General features: G+C 29.5%; 1 pseudogene; it reads left to right on the top strand.

Annotated features, from left to right (window-relative positions):
* Positions 1–7790: 7790 nt before the first annotated feature.
* On the top strand, positions 7791–9542 carry LOC136989664 (testis-specific serine/threonine-protein kinase 4 pseudogene; annotated as a pseudogene).
* The last annotated feature ends 11067 nt before the right edge of the window (positions 9543–20609 follow it).

The raw sequence follows: 20609 nt of genomic DNA, 5'->3' as shown, positions 1-20609 counted from the left end.
ATGTTAAATTGCCTCCCAGACGGTGTATTTGGTTTCGATGACAAATGTTTAGATTTAAAGCTTAATGTCTGAACTTTTCTCGATTGTTTCTTTAAAATCATTAATTAATTGGTATATTTATTAACAAAAATGTTATTACAACAAAGAAGACTTTAAAATAATATTTAAGAAGTTGTAACAGGATTACATGTAAATTAAAATGTGCTAAGTGCAGGTGTGTTGTGTGTGTTGTGTGGGTGTAGGTGTGTGTCTTGTGATCATTACAATTTCTACATCTTAATAGATTTAATATAAAACGAGGAAAATTATTTTATATAATATAGATGTTTAATATAAAAATAATAATAATAAAATTCCATAAATATTATCAAGAGTAAAAAATATTTTACAATAAAAAATCATAATAATTTTTCCTAAATTTTGGTACTTGGAAACGTTTTATCAATTGTATTAAGTATTGATTGCGACTATTTTCGTGATAATTTACTTAAAAGTATTCGTTATTTTGCTCTGAATTTGTTAAATTTAATTATATACCTTTAAAATAAATTCTATCAAAACAAACATAAAAGTATATCGTGGGAATAAGGTGAGAAATTGTTATTATACAAGTTTATATTAAAGATTTATAAGAAATAAAATATTTTAACTTTCATTTCTATAGTTTAAAGCACTAACTTTTAAAATATTAAAATATAAAGACCATTTTATATGTTTGTAAATTTAATCAGTGTATTTCAGGACAAATGTATAGATTTTGATAGGGGATAACCACTGAGATCTTTTATCGCTAATACTAGCTTCGTTATTATTTTAAAATGTAGTTAAATTTTAAAATTTTTATCACTACTTTTCAGTTTTGTGAGCTTATTTTAAGAAATTATTAAAGCAATAAAACTTTTATAACTTGTTTATTTTATTACACAGTTTTAAAATTTCTCTCCTGATATTTGCTGCTGGATACGCCTGATTCATTTTGAATCTATTCAATTTATTAATTGCCAAACTTAGTTTTAATTTTAAAGAATGTTACCTGTTCAGTAATAAATAAATGAATAAATATCTTGATAATTAAATATATTTCTCTTGTATAAAGTTACTTTTAAATCAATAGATGAAAGTCATTAATAAAGAATCAAAGTTCATTGATAATTTGTTACGTACAGTACGGTAATGTTATTTGATTGTATATAATTTTAGCTATTGCAAAATACGGCAAAATATTGCAAAAAATCTTGGGGGACCCAAGATTTTTACATTTTTGGACTTCAATGGAAGGCTTTTTCTTTGTGTGGACGTTAGTATGTGTGAGGGACGATTTTTTTCGCCTACTTTGAAGCTTAATAACGCCTGTGTCTTTTGTCGAAAATTTCTGAAATTTTGCAGGAAGGTTTGTATATTATGGAGATTAACGCTATTAAATTTTGGTGGTCAAAGGTCAAGAGAGTGGGGAGATATACGGGGTCGTGTGGAGTATCTCGAATGGGGTCAGACTTAATGAAGACTTTACTGGTTATTAGTATTTACAATTTTTTTAAAAAATAAAACTTATCTTTAACGTAAAAATCGAAAATTTTTTAAATAATTAATTATATTAAAAGATTTTTAATAAAATAGCATAACAGATGGCGCCACACACAATTTTAAAATTTTTTTGCCGGGAAAGTTACGCAACTCGTATCTAGTTGAGAGAAAGCATTCAGAAGTAGGTTTGTAAAAGTTTGTACGAATCCCCAATTTCTATTTATTATTATTTTATTATTAAACCCTTTTATTTCTTTTATATAAGATTCCTACATCCGTGGGGTTGATCCGTGGGGATTAACTCGGGGTTAAATCGTTACGAGATTTTTGTTATTTGTAATCTAAATTGGGAATAAGTGGACGAAGCAAGAGGGAAAGAAATGATAAAATTTTCAATCGCTTACACTTATCTTTTACACTAATAAAAAACTTATGAATACGTCAATTCATAAATTCATTAATTAACAAGTTATCTTCTATACTTGGTTGAAATCGCTAAAGAAATTTTCCGAGAATATCTACGGTTGAACTTAATTTACATACATATAAAATAAATTAGTACTAATTTAATTTATAGTTAAATTTAATATCTCAATTACAAGTTAATTATATATATATTGAACGAAATATATACAGTAATTCTGGCTGATTGAACATTTGATTAACCACCAGACTTGATTAATCATAAGCCGTGATGCGGAAAGAATGCTTATGAAAAAACAATGCATTGGTCTGATACAAAAAAAAGAAAAAAAATGATGAAATTTACATTGTTTTGTATAAAAGTAAGAGTGCTGAATACAGTAAAACCTTAAAACAATCCCAATAAACAATAGTATTTTTAAAAGATTGGCTTTATTTTTGCACATGAATAAACCTCTATTTTCCCATACATTATTTGTCCTTTCCGAAATAATTTCTAATTTCTCAAAAGTATATGTTTGTAGCTTGTTTATACAATGGAAATATGCAAATTTGGTTACGGAAATAGCAAATGACGTTGACCATAATGAAATGGATTCTTATGATTCTGGCAGAATTAAATTATTTTAGATTCATTTTATAATATTTCTTTTTAAAAACATCACCCGCTGTTTTGTAATATGATATCCTATGGTTTTTTATATAAGTTTCTGTGTATTATTCTATACAATTGTCATAAAGGCTTACCTAACGAATCAAACTGAAGGGTATTTTATCTATTATAAAAGTTACGTAAATGTGTTTCATGACTGTATTTTAAATATTAAAAACATTTTTAAAAAATTAGTATTGAATTACGTTATTTAGAGCAATTTTTATTAAACTCAATTTACAAAATCTTTTTAAAAAACTCAAATTTCTTCCTTTCCCAGGAACTAAAGTCCTATTCCTAAAGTCCTAAAAACCTATTCTAATAATTTGGTTGGTAATAATTATGGTAATTTATTAGAATAGGTTATGTTAGGTTAGAACGTGCGTCCCCACTGTTTTCTTTCTTCTGTTTGCTGGAATCAGAAACGAGCCGCCATTTTGATTACCATAGGTAAATTTAACCGGTAGGAAGAGGAAGAAACACCAATGATCTCAAAAAGAGAAAGAAAAAAGAGGAAGGAGCACCAACGATTACCAAACAGAAAAGGGAAGATGGGGAGTACAATAGTACAACCGAGGGTTCCCTTGTGTGACGAATGGACACGACAAACACAAGAAAACATGAAATTCGTTTTCCTTCACGCCTCAAAGAATGGCGATCATTCTACAGATATCTGGGTGGCTCAACTAAGTTATTAGTTGTTACTACTAGTTATTATCTAAGTATTATACACTAGACAAACAGGGTGTCCTATTGATGTGAAGCATACGGATCAAATGCTTTCTGTACTATTATAATTTATCATGGATAGTGTGAGGATTTTATTATATATTCTTCACTCACATTGACTGATCCAGAGGGACAAATTTGTATCTCATATTTGACATCCCGTGTCAATAACTTTGTTTATACAAGTAGACGACTGAACTTCCCAAACTAAATCGAAATGAAATTAGATTGTCGCAAAATATTTTATGAATTATGTATTATTAAACAATTGTTAGTAGTATTACTTTTTAATCATTTGGCTGTAATGACGACAAATCTCTTATATGTTGTGAACTTTTATCGTTAATATATAATGAGTAATAAATAAAAGCGTGTAATTAAATTTATCTTAAGTGTACATTAATGAATAAAAAGTAATTAAATGAGTATATCACGGTTGTTTTTCACTATAACTATAATGTCAAATTTTTAATTCACTGTTCGCCCTCTCTTCAGTGCCATAAATTCTATTACAAGATAAAACTGTAAACCATATAACAATAATACTTAATAACAAAGTTTATCTTTACATAATCCATGGAACTCCATGTACAAATTGGGCATTGTACCGCCAACTCTTGCAAGATCACAAGTAGAATCTTTTCCATTGATGAATTAGTGTGGCCAAGCTGTTAGACTCTAACAGCTTGGCCACATCCATGTGTTAATTAATTTAAATATAAATTTTAAATTAAAATAATAAAAATAATTATCTATAAATCATAAAACTTAATTTTTAAATAAAACTTCGAAAAAATAAAATATAATTGAAAGAAAAACGATCAGAAAGGGCGAATAATTCTAAAATAGGAAACTACATAAAGCTCGTGCTGCCATCTCTTGAGAATGAAATGACTTAGCTCATTTCATTCCTTTTAATCAGAATTTTATCTTTTTAGAACAGTTGTATACTTTCATTTATATTTGATTATTATTTTTTTTATTTGTAACTTAAATAAATTTGATTTATCAGTTAAATTCGTTACTTTAAAATATTCCTAAAGAAACTTTAAATTTTTATTTGCAGAGTATTTATTTCAACATTGCATAAGCTTACGCATACGGAGTATTAATTCCACTGTTATGTTTACAATAAAATAATTTAATTCGTTGACAATAGGGACACGTGTAAATCGCTCTGTAGTTTCGTAGCAATACGTAAATTATCCAAACATACAAAAAAAAGGTGTAAATTAAAAATTCCACCTTGAAAATCTCGTAAAGACACACGATGCTGATGGACAAAAGAGTACTAATTAGTACAGCATGCAGTATACTAATTGGTAGAGCACCGTACCAATGCCTTATACTTCTACTGTGATATTATTGTATTTTATTGGGAAATAAGATAAAATTTACCAGCGATTTCCAGCAGCAAAAAGACTTATTCGTACAACGAGATACTTTCATAGATATCCACCAGGGCCGGATTATCGAATAGGCAAAGTAGACAAATGTCTAGGGCCCGTAATTCGGAGGGGCCCGGCTTTAGTGCAGAAGATTCCTCTGGTTGAAAACGAGTTACAAATTATTTAAGAAATTCGATAGGACAGAAAAGGGTGTATTTAACAATTGTTTTCTTACTAAGCTCCGCTCGACTGGCCATTACCTAAAAAAAAAAGGTCAACAGCCACCCGTGCATCAGAAGTAATGTACAGTACTGTACAGTACGCCACGGGATCTCTCCCGCCATCTGCAAATATTTTTAGGGCCGCGTCTCGTGGTAGTACTGATGTATGGATGGTTATGATTTATCTTCTAAATCTACATTTATACGTCGCGACATCGCATATTCGATATAGCGTTCAAGTTGCTCGAGTGCGAAGATATTACAATTCAATAGTGTTTTATAAAAGAGTTAAAAAGTGACACTACAGTGTGACTTGGGGTGACACCACGATATCCGCACCGGGTGTCACCCATGCTAGCTACGCTAATGTCACATTATATAACATTTGTTTAGAAGCAACTTATTTAAATGGGGCCCCAATTTAAATTTGTCTAGGGCCCGCTAGAGGCTTAATCCGGCGCTGATATCCACATACAAACATTCGTGAACCAGCACATTTCGTGCACTTGGCCTCGTTTGAGGATTTCCTGTGGAGTAATTTAAACTATCGGTCGTATACAATGCGTGATGTTCTCGAGCTGTAGAAACGAGAGATTTTAGGGTAATGATGCCAGATATATGCTACATGCCAAACGCGTGGTGTTATATCAGTTTGAAATTATCTTTCACTTTTTATTTGTACATAGTAAGGAGAAAAGATCCTCTTAGTGCCTACAGAGCGGAAATAAAGTGCACCAAAGTCATTGCCTAATTACATTAAACCGCGTGCCGTTATTGGAAGCGGTGGAAGCGCCGCTTCCACCTTCCAATGACCTTCCGTTGTAGTTTCTAAAATATAAATTTTCATATTTTAACGTACTTTGAATTAATTAAAATTATTATTTTACTATAACTCCATTATGTATCTTAGTACAAATTTCTATACTACATGTGAAAAAAACGATAAGATTGCTATTGTATATTCGAATATCAGTGGCGGAATGGAAGCGCTTACCAGACAGCTTTCACGGCGTGAATAACCGAATGGTGTAAAGCAGCCAGAGGGCATTGGCGCATGCGCTTTACAGAGCACCAACTCAGCCGGTTTAGCTGGTGGAAGCTACACACGTGTAACGTTTCCAATGATTCTATCCCTTAGCCACCGGGTAGGGAGCTATCTGACTAAGTCAATTGTTTAAGATTTAAATAGTAAAGAGAATTCAATGTTATTTTTATGTACGTGTTTTTGCAAAGTTATATTTAATTATAATTTCCTTTTAATTATACTGTAATTGTATTGATAGATTTTCAGACAAAATCTTTAGAATTTTTATCACTTTTAGATGTTAATAATTTTAATATTATGAAAAACAATTTTTCCAAGCGTGTTTTAATTCTTTAAATTAAGTAAATTTTATGGAAAATTTTTTGATTTATCTAAATTATGTAGCGAATCGCAATATTTATATTCGTGTCCGGACTATATCGACAAGTAACTCTTAGACATAAAAAGTATTCTAATTAATGTCGATCCGAACAAAGACGTACTAAAAGAATTATATGATTTAATATCATTAATTTTTATGGTACCATCTACCGGTGCGTCTGTTGAGCGCAGTTTTTCGACCACGAAGCAAATTCATACATTGGCCAGGAACACTCGGTCAGAGGAAAAATTGCCGGTCGCTAGCGTTGCTTTCGATAGAAAAACAGCTTTCAAATACGTTGATGGAGTCGACGACCAGCGACTTTTATGATAGAGTAATTGACGACTTTGCAGAAAAAATCGCCGAATAGAGTTAGTTTATAAAAAATTAAAAAAAAAACAAGTTTTTCTATTATTGTTTGTATCGTATCAATTTGTATTATATATGTATTATTTGTATTTTAGAACTAAAATATATAAATTGGTTATTTTTGTCATTTCCAGTATTTGTTTAAAACTTTTATGGAAATGTCATGTACCGGACAGTTCTGACCCGTCACGAAAGAAGCGAAAAAACGATTAATTTAGAAAAAATTTTATTAGTTTAAAAAAAAAACATAGGTAAAAGTCGTTTGTGGTCGGACACCCATTGTTTATATCAAACTGCCAGGCAGAAGCTATAAATCGCGGAAGGAAATCGTCCTATGATCGGTGAAAGATCGAATTCGTCTTCGATTTTGACTTTTCTCGCGCTCCAGGTAAATCTCGTTACGTTTAGTAACCAGGACCAACCACTCGGGAAGCGTGATTGAGGGAGAATGACCAATCAAATGGACGAAAGAAAGAACGGAGATTGATATAATCTCCGACAATCGAGGACACCTGGCACTCGGTTAACGTTCCATAACCAAAACGCCGTGTGTCAACGAGCAAAAAAAAAAAAAACAGTTTCTCGTCTATGTGCCAACCTGTAACCCGTGCCACTTCGGACTTAGACTGTGTCCCCGTCTCCAACGGACGAAGTCTCCCCGTGCCTTACAGACTTGTCAATGCCACTGTCCCGGGCCACCTTCGATCGACCATCAAAGAACCACATTGACGCTCGGGACGTCCGAACGGCAGATTGTCCTAAAGCAAACTGTTTTGTACATAGTATATGTTTATTTTATGTTTCTTTTTTGTCGGTTTTTGTCAGGTACTTCTCTTCCGCCACCACGCACGTAGCGAATGGACCCTAGGCCATCACTGACGCGCAATTAACTGATTGCCTCTGGAAGTTGGCTTCTTACAGAAACACAGCTTCCCTATCATCAAATGTCACGGCACGCCACTGCATTAAACCAATCCACTTTTCAACAAAGATAATACGAATTGTTTCTTAATAATAGGATATTTAACAATAGAGAATGTAAAAATCATTGTATTATCATCACAAGTATAGGCTAATAATGACGGATAACAATAAGAAAAGAGACTTTTCGAATTTCTTAAAGGACCGAGGTTATACATTATCTAACAGCGTAGGAAGAGGATCCTTCGCCGACGTAAGACTAGCCTTTAGCTCCTTAAATAGGGAAAAAATTGCTGTTAAAGTACTGTCCAGGGAGAAAGTTCCTAACGAATTTCTGAATCGATTTTTACCGCGCGAAATCGAAATTGTAAAAAGAATTAAACATCGAAACATCGTTAGTTTCATCGAATGCGTGGATATAGATGACACGTGAGAAATAACGATCGATATTTTATGTTATAAGTTTCCATTTTTATGAATTAATTTCGTTATTTTTTATTATAGAATATATATATTTATGGAATTTGCAGAAAATGGGACATTACTACAACTACTCGAGAAAAAAAGATTTATAGAGGAAGAACTGGCATGCAAATATTTTCGTAACATAATTGATGGCATAGCTTATCTCCATAAGAATGTAAGATTGAAAATATAATGTGTTTATTGATAATTTATCTCGCATATTTATATATTAATCACCGTATAATTTATTTAGGGAATTGTCCATCGCGACATCAAGTGCGAAAATTTATTAATTGATAGATTTAATATCATTAAAATTGCCGATTTTGGATTCGCTCGCCATTCTTTGCCAAATTACTTGATTGGAGATAATGAAAATAAAGACAGAGATTTAATACTAAGTACTACGTTTTGTGGAAGCTTAGCATACGCTTCTCCAGAAATTTTAAAAGGTGTACCGTACGAGCCTCATATGTCCGATATATGGAGTGTGGGAATCGTTTTATACGCTATGGTATGCGGGCGCCTACCGTGCCAATCTGACGATTACAAAATTGTACTTAAAGAACTGACTACAAAAATTCATTTCCCTGCCAAACCTCTAGTATCTAAACTATGCAAAGAATTAATCCGTGCAATACTCTCCCCCTTAGAATCGAGAATGTACATACCACAAATCATGGCGAATCGATGGTATAAATACGAATTTCCCCCGTCATCGAGTAAAATACCAAAAACCAAAACTATAATTTCAAAACAGTTGAATGATCTACAAAATATGTGGCCAAATTTTAAAAATATATTGAAAAATTTAAATTTAAAAACCCAACCGAAAGGTAAAAGTTTAGATATTTTGATTAAGAACAAAACGGAAACGGAAAATGAAGAACAAAATTTAATTTTTAAGAATTTAGAAGCTCTCGGAAAATATTTTCTGAGTAATGAACGTATCGACGATAAAATAAATGAAATTTTAGACGAAAATCATCGAAGAAATTCTACAATTTCATCCATAAAAGATGATAAATCACATTCAAAAATTTATGAAAATTCACATAAGCTTCTTGCTTCTGAAGCTACGGATGATGATGACAGTAATGAAGGAAATTCGCAAAGAATCAAAGATGAAACAACAAATGATTTATTTAATTTAACTGATGAGAAATTAAACGAAGATTTCTTAAAAGATGAAGCAGCCATTAACGATAAAGAATTAGAAATCCAATCAAGTTCATATCTTGTAGAAGATTCGTCGACAGAAATTAAAGATTTATCAAGTTTAAAATTTTATAAGAAAGATGATAAAGTTATACAATATGATAATCAAGAAAGACTTATAAGAGAATATAACGTTTCTGATGATGAAAGAAACATAAAGGAAGCTGATGAACAATGCGATTTCGTTTTGTCAAAGAACAAATCAAAATTAAAAGATGATTTCTGAATTGTCAATAAATATTCTAAATCCCTAAATTATATTTTTAGGAAAGAAACTCGATAATTATATGAAATATTTATATATATTACTTAGGTGCACTTAAATATATATATATATACATATATATTGTCTAGAGTTAAACTATTAATACATTCCATGCCAAAAGTATGGAATGAATAGTGAAGTTCTAGTGATAATTCTCGTGAAGTCGTTTCCCAAACTCCGTCTCGTTGAGATGGGTTCTGTGTGTACAATCCGATAATTAATTCAGGTTCGATGAAAGCACACCACCATACTCAATTCAGAAAATATTTACTGTTTATTTACAAATAAATACGTAGAATATACAAGTTTGACAACATAACAACATATACAGGACAACAAAGTGTGGTGTCTTACGTATCAGCTTGGCCTTCGGGAACTATTAGACTCTGGGGAGGCCTCAGTCAGCTTCTGGAGTTGGCTCAACTGCACGGTCAGTCCAGTCTCCGCACTAACCCGTCCCTGAGATATTTACCAGAGGAGAACACTCTCTCTACGCTCGGCGGGATTTTCAAGTGCCTGAGAGTACCGTGTACCAGTCTCTTGCCCTTCTCCCTTTTCCTCTCGCTCGTCTTACTACTTAAAGAGTTTTTGGACGACAACTTCCGACCAATCAGGATTCTTCCTTTCATCGGAAGCTTTCCAAAACGTCGGCTGTTCTCCCGAGGAAACAAGCTTACCATAACGTCCGTCACTTGATTACATTTTTTTTTTTCTAGCAAGCTAACATGCGGCAAGCACATTGCCCGCCCTCACGCAAGTCCAATAAACAAAGACGGTGCTCCTTTTGTTTCCCCACCTGTTTACAAATACAACACCAAGTGGGACCAATTCACAAGGTCGTGTCACTTTTGTCCCTAATCCGTTAAAAGCAATCCTTTACAATGGGTTTACATGAATGGTGGACGTTTCGTGTTTGTAAATAAAATTAAGAAGAAATACAAACAAATTACACTTATTATAATGAATTACATTGTCACTTTACTTTCTTTTTACAATACTTTACTTTTCATACTAACGTGCAACGTGTTATCCGAATTTCTTCACGTATCTAACACCTGAACAGAGGCCAGTTTAATAGATTTTCACGAATGTCCTCTCAAAAAGCTATCCCTTTGACAGGTTGCATTGTCTCTGCCATTAACCCCAATCCAATTCCTTTGGTTTTTTATTTTACTTTTAAGCTAACCTGCTTTACTGTATGCTTTACAATACTCCGCCATGATAGAAAATAACGAACTGTATGAAAGACTATGTGCAGTTCGATCTTTATATATTTAATTATTAAAAATCAACGATAGATTGCATTATATTCTACAAAGTTTTCTTGTGGTTCTTAGTCACGTATTTTGCTATATAGAGTCGATATGGCTATTTGGAGTAACGAAATTTTCTAAGAAGTTCTGTCTTAAAGCTATTGATATATGTAATTTCAAGTGTATAAAACTCTTGGAAGTGAGTAAACAATTCCGAATATACAGCCGCAAGCTTATAGTATATAGATTAAAATTCAACGTCAAACTTATAGAAAATGAATTATTTAAAGCTTATTATCAGATTTTTCGAAACTTATGTTGAATTATTTGTATTTTAAGATAAATTTATGTAAATATAGCCATAAATCTGACATATTTTATAACCTTTTTTGTCTTTTCTGATTAAAATGCAAAGTTATCTTATTTTATAGCCTATATGTATATATATGTATGAACCTCTTATGTTATTGATGTAGATAAAGTTGTTAAAGTATAAAATATTTAATATATCACACAACTATTTTGTAAAGATTTTACTGAAGGGTAAGAAATTCTAAACTATAAACGTTCAAATATGTTTATTTCAACGTGTATCTCTTTGTAAGTTGAACGTAAAAGGACTGAGGAATTAGTTGAGCTTTTTATTATTGAGTCGACATGTGTGTGTTAATTCATCATTCTTACTGAATTAATATTAAGATTCAACTGTCTATATATTTTTAAATCGTCTAATAAATATGTAGAATTAGTATTTTATTTGATACATGGGGCCACGAACTACTTCCTAATCATTAACCTCTAATCAAGGGCCACCCTGTATGTATATCTATATAAAAATAACAATGTATGTTCTTTAAATTATTTAATTAAAAGTCGTAAAATTGAATCAGATAAGCAGTTAAATACTTTATATACAATAAAAAGCATTAGAAAAGTCATAATCATCCTTACGCTTAATGAAATGTGTTCCTAAAGTACTTAACTGATACTTTATAGTAGTTTAGAATCTTTGTGTTTAATTACATTTCTTAAACGCTCCGACAAAAATTCAGTTATAAAATCATCTAAAGATGGACTTTAAAAGGATTTATTTCATAAGAAAAAATATTTTATAATACATAAATTTCCTCGAATAATTTGTTAAATGCATTTAATTGTCTATGATTCCATCAAGAAAAAATCCTTATGTATTGTGAATAAGGCATTAACTATGCAAATCTAAGCCATTAACTGGGATTGAATGAGTAAAGATAAAGAAGTAAGATAAATACTAAGAATTAAATTTCTATGCTTACTCCAGCAATCTGAACTTTATTATTTTTCTCTTTGTGAAAGGTTTACGGTACGAAGGAAAACAATATGTAAACAAATTCATTACGGTGTATTTTTAAGGATTAAAATAAAAATTTACACGTAAAAGTTATAGCAAATGTCTTTATAAAATCCTTTTTTTTTAAATAAAAACACGTTTTTTACGAACTTACTTTATGATTTATATACACAAATTTATTCAGAACACAAAACAAGGTTAACTTTTAGGCCATTATATATATGTATAAACAAGGGAGAAAATTTCTAATCTCAATAATTAACATTCCTATAATAATTTATTATTGAGACGACAATTAACATTACTTTTACGAAATGAAAAGATCTTGAAAAAAATATATATAAATAATTTAAAATATCTGAAATAATTTACTTTATGGACGACAGATGGCGACAAAAGTTTTCAGTTTATTATAAATTTCAGAATATAAGTAAATTTTTTACTTGTATTTCATCACATAATAAATTTGTTTTAAATGTAAATATTATTAAAAATATTCATCAATTTAATAATTCAATATATATGTTTATTTATTACATTTAAATTTTATATTTTATATTTCTGAATATCGTTCCTAGATGGCAGCATCTTAGTATGTGTATTTTTTAAGGATTTTAAATCAAACTTTTTTTCTTTTATTTTATATTTTTAAAATAAAATCTATATTTTTTGAGTTAGAGTAAACAATTCCTTAAATATTTTTGTCATAAAAATATATAGAATAGCAACAGAAGAAAGATTTATTTTATATAAAATCAAAAAGTTATTTTAGATTATTTATAATGTCTTTCAGATAAAAGGTCTTATCTTACATTAACAATAGATTTTTGGGCTTTTATTTTATCTTTTTAAATTATATTTTTCGTATAATTCTTTTTAAAATATTATATACACATTTTATAAATATATAAATTATTATTATATAATATATAATTCCAATATATAAGCTGTGTAATGTTAAAAAAAATTAATAAATGTGACACAAAAATAGGGTTTCTTTCACACAAAACACCGTTTTAAGGGGTGTATTTTAATCTTAATATATTAAATCTTTGCCTTGTGTGATTTTTACATAAGTGTAATTGTTTAAATCTTAATAATTTAATGAGAATATTGATTAAATTTTAAAACTATTTATTTTTTGGGAGGATTTCTTTCACGTATCCTGTGAAAACTGCATGGAGCCATAGTTTGATTCAATTGAATGATCAAGTGATGTTTCGTAGCCATCACCTGGAATTCAACACGCACTTAGATTCTCCCCATTGTTCGATTCTTTTCAGTGTTTATAAAGAAAAGAGAAGAAAAAAGAAACTGCAAAAAGAAATTCTTGTTGATAACCGAACACTCTCGTCTTTATAGATTTGCTTTAGGGGACACCAAACTATTTGGAGGTTTGCAATCAATCCAGCTTTGATTGTTCATTATAGCTGCAGTTATTTACACAGAGAGAGAAAGACAGATCTCATTGCAGGATTGACATTCCCTTCATGCTTATATATCGGTCCTATTTACAGTTAATGATTAATTCTAGGTTCATTAGATAGTTAATTAATTTTAATCGTATAATATGCGACAATTTTATTAAATTACGTAAAGAAATATTGATGATATTTATTTATCTAAATTAAAACAAAAATATCTTTTATTTGAAATATAATTTAATTCTGACTGGATGTTTTAGTTACTTTCATATATTACATGTCTCGGTAAATGATATCGTGTGTCTGTCATTAACAATGAGCTTAGCTACAAGAGTGAAACGATGACACACAGAAATGATAATGGTCAAGTTTAGTGGAAACACTTTCCCTTTCTCATCTGAATGTCATTTTAAGTTCATCTCTTAAATGTTCAATTCCATACTTTCAATGAATTATTAAATATTTTTATAAATTACAATAGAAACGTTATAATGGAGCTGGAATAAGACGTACCTTTACACTACGTTATAACACGTTGCGGGCCCTTCTCTTCCACTAAACAATACATATAAATACTTGAGGTCTTAAGCTACAGGCTTATAAAACGAGGCCCTAAACTGTAGCTTCGATTAGAATATATTACAATATATTAAATCAATATTTTCTATTATCGAAGAATACAGTTTAATTTCGTGGAATCTATATGTTATCAGAAGTATTTCGTGAAAAAACTATGTTCAAATATTTGTGGTAAACAAGGGATAAGGCGAAGATAGAGCAAAAATGATCCTAAGAGGATTTTCGTATTTTGCTCCCTCGCATCATTTTGCTTATGGATAGTTTGCGATAAATATTTCATAACTTTTGTTGTATACATATAACTTTAAAATGTTTATAAAGTATAATTCTATTTTAAGGTAGAGCTTATAAAAGAACAAAATAGTTTTTGTGTTCTAAAATACGTTACACCAAAGCACTGTGTGTGATGTAAATTATAAAAAAATAATAATAATAATAATAATAATAATTTAATTATTAAAAGCTTTTTTTAATATTTTTAATGAAAAATTGTTTAACTTTTTAACAGTTATCAAATAGTTAACAATTTACTTTCTACTTTCATTATCTTAAGCTAAGTAGAACCAATAACGAAGAAGATCATTGGTCAAATAGTTCCATCTAATTTGGAACGAAACAACTAAGTAATTAGGTATCATTCTAACGAAAAGGCATTCTTGATTAATTAGGATTGAGTAATATTTCAATGACGGAAGCTCATTTAACTAATTTACTCGAATGATCAGTTTTATAAGTGGTTTGCAAATAAGATCAGCCAAGGAGGAGGAGGATGACTTTTTGTTTCAAATACTAATTATAACGATAACCTGAAAGTATAATTAATGTTTTTTAATGCTGAAGATAAGAAAAAATATCAATAAAATGGAAGAGAAAAAAAAAATTCCAATGTGATTCGTTTTCTTTGACTTCTTCTTCGAATTTTCTTAATTAACTGATCTCTTTTTTTTCTTATTTAAAGTATTTTTAATACGTCGGAAATGATTTTATTAATATTAAAATATTTATTAGAAATTATAATAAAACAGAGAATACGAGATAATAATAATTCTCTGGTTTATCTACATTAACGAATAATTAAAGTTTATTTCGTTATTTTTCACTTATCAGAAAGTAAATAATTAATTTAAAGCCCCAGATGACGTTAGAAGAAATTCAATTTAATAAATAAATTTTTAAGAAGTTTGTTCTTAGTTAATGTTAAAATTATAACGGTTTATCTGATGTTTTATTTTAGAAAATTAATTGAAAAGTTTCCTCTTGATTAAATATCGCTGTAAATTATATTTAACAAATACTCAATACAAATATTTATAATGAAAATTATATTTATGGAATGAGAGATTTCTATTATCAATATTTATCTCTTTCTTTCCACCAAATAAACCCCCCTAATATCTCTTACCATCTCTTAGATCAGTAGTTCTTATCCTTTTCCACTGGCAGCACCCCCTTAAATTTTTAAAATGCATTCTCTCACCCTTATAAAAAATTTCTTGACTCCTTTTTTTTTTTATTTAAGGAGTAAAATCATTCAATTTTCTCATATTTTTTAGTGTATTAGCTATTGAAAAACTTCATAGTGCCAATTTATATGGGCATAGATACGAGGTCTAAAGAGTTACAACAAGAGTGCATAATTATACATTTAAATTTGATATTAATACAATTTTTTTTAATTAAAATTTTACTTTAAAAATCTCAGAAAACATTTTAAAAATTCATTATAAAATAGTAATAATAATAATTTTCTAACTTTGTTTATATTTGAATCATTTGTTCAATTCGCTACACCGCAATTAATCTTAGTTATTGAAATGATACATTACAACAAGTTTAATAACAGTCGGACGTCATTGCGGTAGACCCTCTGAAGAATGAGGACATTCAACACAACAGATTTGATAAATGAGATGTCGATTTTAAAATTTGGAATGGATTTAAACTGAGAAATGGGTTTAACTAGTTTTAGTCAAGTTGAAAATGTGACAAAATAATCGTTTCCTGAATGAATTTTCTAATAAAATTTCAAAAAATATATTTAATTTTAAATAAGAATTCTATTCTACGTTATAATAATAATAAATCCTGTGAAAGATTTTATGTTATTTTCCTCTGAAATCTCATTTTAAAAGGGGAAAAAATAACTCGTTACTTCTTAAATTCAAAAATAAAAATATGAACGATGTGAATAATTTAAATTATTTATTTGTTTTCTGATATATAACAAATTACTTTAATTAAGAAAGTTACAATAAAATACTTCATTCTTTAACTTGTTTTAAGATTACGCCAAGTTGAAATTAATTTAAACTGTAAGAGAATTACAGGAAACAATATAAAATCATACATTATATGCCATATACTCGGGGCAGGCTTTTGCGGTTCCTCGGGAAAAAATCATTAGTGGGGCCCCAAAATATTTGCAAAAACGAATTTTTTTTTATCAAATTTTCTTAGAAATTTGAAAGAGTGGGAACCTCTTAGCGCTGGTCCCTTAATTTTAATAAGAGCAAAGCTGGCATGGACTTAATATAATAGCCATAATAAATGTATCACCATTTATCCAAAAAAATATATTTTACAATTCCATGTAAGCAATAAGGTGATAAGAGGAATGATTTTCAGATTTATATTCAGATTAAATTTGATTTATTTAAAAACGCTACCAACGATCTACAATTGGCACTGTTTCGCTTAACACGAACGACCCATCTTCATCTATTCCATTAGAAATCATTTCTTCGGGGGTCACCTGGAAGAAAATAATTCAATTATTTGTTTCGGATCCTGAATTTTCTATTGTAATTTGAGATCTTTGGAAGTGGATCTTCTCTTTATGAGAGGAATTCTCTTCAAAAATCTATCGTGCTGTGATAAATAATCTTCGGTATTTTTGCTTTATCTTTCGAACTCCTTAGGCTATTGTGGGTTTTGTCTACACAACCTCCAGTTTTCTTCCATTTTTTTCCCCGTATTCTTACTGCAATTATCTGATTAATGTCAATTCCAAGCTAGAGATATTTTCTCTTGAGATAGCTGGAGTGAAGAAATCTTCAGCATGAAGGACAAGACAAATATATATTTGTTCCGAATACCCCTTATATATATAGACTTATATAATAATCAAACTATAATATAATATATATATATTTTTTTTATTCTAGAGCAATACAGTATTATAAAACTACATTCCAAAACAATCAACTTGAATGAAAAATAAAATGAAAGCTTAATACCGCTTTACCAATACTCGTTAATCTTGTAAGGATGTCTGTCTGTACACGCTATTCTTGAAGAAATTGTTGTCGAAATCATTTAGTCAGGTGGAACAACCTGTTTCTTCACTTTATCTTTTTGTAATTCCCTTTAAGGTTAATGGTTTGATCGAATTCGAATAGTTATAAATACTAACCAGGAACTAAACCAGGAGTTATTAAGGTTGTTACTTTTCTAAACTGATGATATTACATTGTATAAATTATAATAATCATTTGTCCAGTCACCTGACATAATAAATGATGTGATTATTTAAATAAATATAAACTTAATTCCTTTCATAGTACAGATATACGAAGAAAAACTCTTGGATTAGGTATAAAACAATTTATTTCTTAAAATTATATAGAATATTTGAAATAATGAGAATATTTTAATATAAATTATACACTAATACAGTTTATTGCATGATCGTTTATATCATTTCTAAGTATTTCAATCTAATTTATTGTTACTATTGAAAAGAAATAATACATTTGTCAACCATCACTTTATTATATCGAATGCATTATTGGAAATTTCAAATATATTTTATCTTAATACAAAATAGCCTGTGTGGTGGAGATTTTCTATATAAAAATTTTATGAGAACATTAGTTTGTATGGCTTTTTGCTTCCATGCACTCGTCTTCTTTGTCTACATCTGAGTAGCTGTTGTTACCCTTCCAAGACGATTTTTATCGATTCGAAAAAAAGCTATAACGTCCAGAAATCAAATCACACATGTTATAATCATAATGGGTATGTTAATTCATATTTATAGTAACATATCAAGGCTGTATGCTCGTCATCTCAATAACATTACGGATGCTACAGCTGTAAACAATCGCAGCATTACGGATACAACGTTTAAAGCTTATGAATTAATTATTTACATTATTAAAAATTTAAAGAATAATTACAATATAAAATATTAAGTATGGCGGTCGATTAAAAAAAATCACCTCCAAGATTTTTACGTTTTTCGACTCGGGGGACCTTGAAACGTCGAGAAATGCAAAAAAAATTCGGAGGTTCTCGCATACCTTCTTTGAAGCTTCATAACTCCGGTGTCTTTTGTCCAAAATTTCTAAAATTTTGCAGGGAGGTTTATGTATTAGGCGGATTGATGCTGTGAAATTTTGGTGGTTAAAGGTCGACAGGTTGGAGAGATAAAGAGAGTCGTGTAGGGTCGCACTTAATGACGATTTTACTCGTTATTACCATCTACAATTTTTTATTTAACCAATCCCTACCCTAAAATATAAGCTTTTTTGTTATTTTATAATAATTAAAAATATAAAAAGTTTTTAAATAAAATATTATAACAGATGGCGCCACACACGCAGTTTTAAATGTCGGGAAAGTCAAGCAACTCGTTGCTGGATATGTTTTTCTTTTAATTTAGACAAAAATATTGAAGTTTTATTTTGAAAAAGTCTTTAAATAAATATTGAGAAGTAGCAAATACATAATATATTTTGAACGAATGCAAATTATCTGCACGCATCATATATTTTTGTGATTGATTTCTTTAAGGAGAATCAATTCTTAACTGTTAAAAACAATTCCATTTAAATTTATAAAAACTATTATATAAGTCAATTTGGAAAACTTCAATAGTTTACCGGGTAATAACAGTTTGTTGATTTGTTTTTTATTTCCAATTTAATCTTTTCTCTTTACAAATTTCTGTAAACAAATTTCCCCTTTTGAAAGGATCGTTTATGTAAATAATGACATCTTTGCTTGGATACAAACGAGGTGCCTCCTTATGTAAATGAGTAAAGGTTTGTTTTGCGGCATAAAGGATTGGGCAAGAAAAAAGAACTGTAATGTGTTGCAACGGTGTTGTCATCAAAGATCCATTGATGGTGACGAGAAAAGAATATATGAAACAAGTTTGGATAGAAGACAACAATCCGATTAGTCTTTCGTTGCACTATTGGAAGAGGGGAGAAAAATGTCTGGTAACACCGAATAAAAAAAGGGAAAAAAAAAACAATGAGAAACACAAACAATACCAAACATCCTGAAAGGAAGCTTTCCTTTATTTCACTACTTGTAGTTGTAAAAATAAAACTTTTAAATTTCTACTCCCGAGATTTAAAACGTTGTAACAAAATTAATTAGATACAAATAGTCTTTTCCTCTCGTAAAATAATGACGTGTATAATGTATTTATTTCTTTATACAGTAAGCAAAAATTATTATCGAGTCGCAATATTTAATCATATCGTTAAATTATTTAATTTCAAATATATGCTCTCCATCTCAAATTTTGCCCCTGTACATCGTTCTTTTCCTGATAACAACGGAGTCGTGCTGGTCATCTACGTGACTTCGTTCTGGGCAAAAATTATTTTTGAATTGAAATCAGTGTATATTTAATTGGGCTTTTTTCCCTAACTTTCCATATCTAGTCTAGAATTTCATCTATCTAACACCGTTCTCGAGATTAAGGAAGGACAGACAAAAGTACGTACGACAGCGAGACTTTATAGGTCTACTTTTTCAAATTGCAGCCAAATCAAAATGAATCCTTTCCATTTCTAAAAGTTCATTAAATATTTATTTTTTTTAAATCACTCGTTTAAAATCAATTCTACCAATTTAATAATTTAAAAAAATTAGTGTTTTAAGTAATAATATATATTTAACAATGTATAATATCTATAAGAATCAACAGATAAGAATTTAAATGTTGTATACTGTAAAAAATATAGAACGTGAGTTATTTGAAAGATAATTTTTGTGGCAAATTTATGGCTTACTCAATGTTTCAATCGATTTTCCAATACTGGAGTTCTTTCATTGTGTGCTTCGTGAAAGAATTAACAAGTCAAAGGTATTTCTACAATAAGCTGAAATGAATGGAAGTGAAGAGTCTATAATTTTCTCTAGTTATTAAACGAAGTTTTTGTCTTTTACGGATGTTATTCAACATTTTCCTAATACAGTATATGTATTTTATAAATGTAATATTGATACAAGCCATTACTTCGTCGTATTAATATTAAATGATATATCAAATAGTAATGATATACCGAATAAAAAAATTAAAATAAAGTGAAGAAACGTGTTAAACGAAGATGTTAAACATGTCAAAGTTAATGGAAAATGTACAGTAATAATCATTAACTCCGTTGTAACTGAGTGATGTACAACAAGAATCCATACTTTTATA

Source organism: Centruroides vittatus, unplaced genomic scaffold (genome assembly GCF_030686945.1).
Source record: "Centruroides vittatus isolate TY-2023 unplaced genomic scaffold, ASM3068694v2 scaffold_752, whole genome shotgun sequence".
In the NCBI taxonomy this organism is placed as follows: Eukaryota; Metazoa; Arthropoda; class Arachnida; order Scorpiones; family Buthidae; genus Centruroides; species Centruroides vittatus.
Note: the sequence above shows the minus strand (reverse complement) of the source record. Positions and strands in the feature narration are given on the sequence as shown.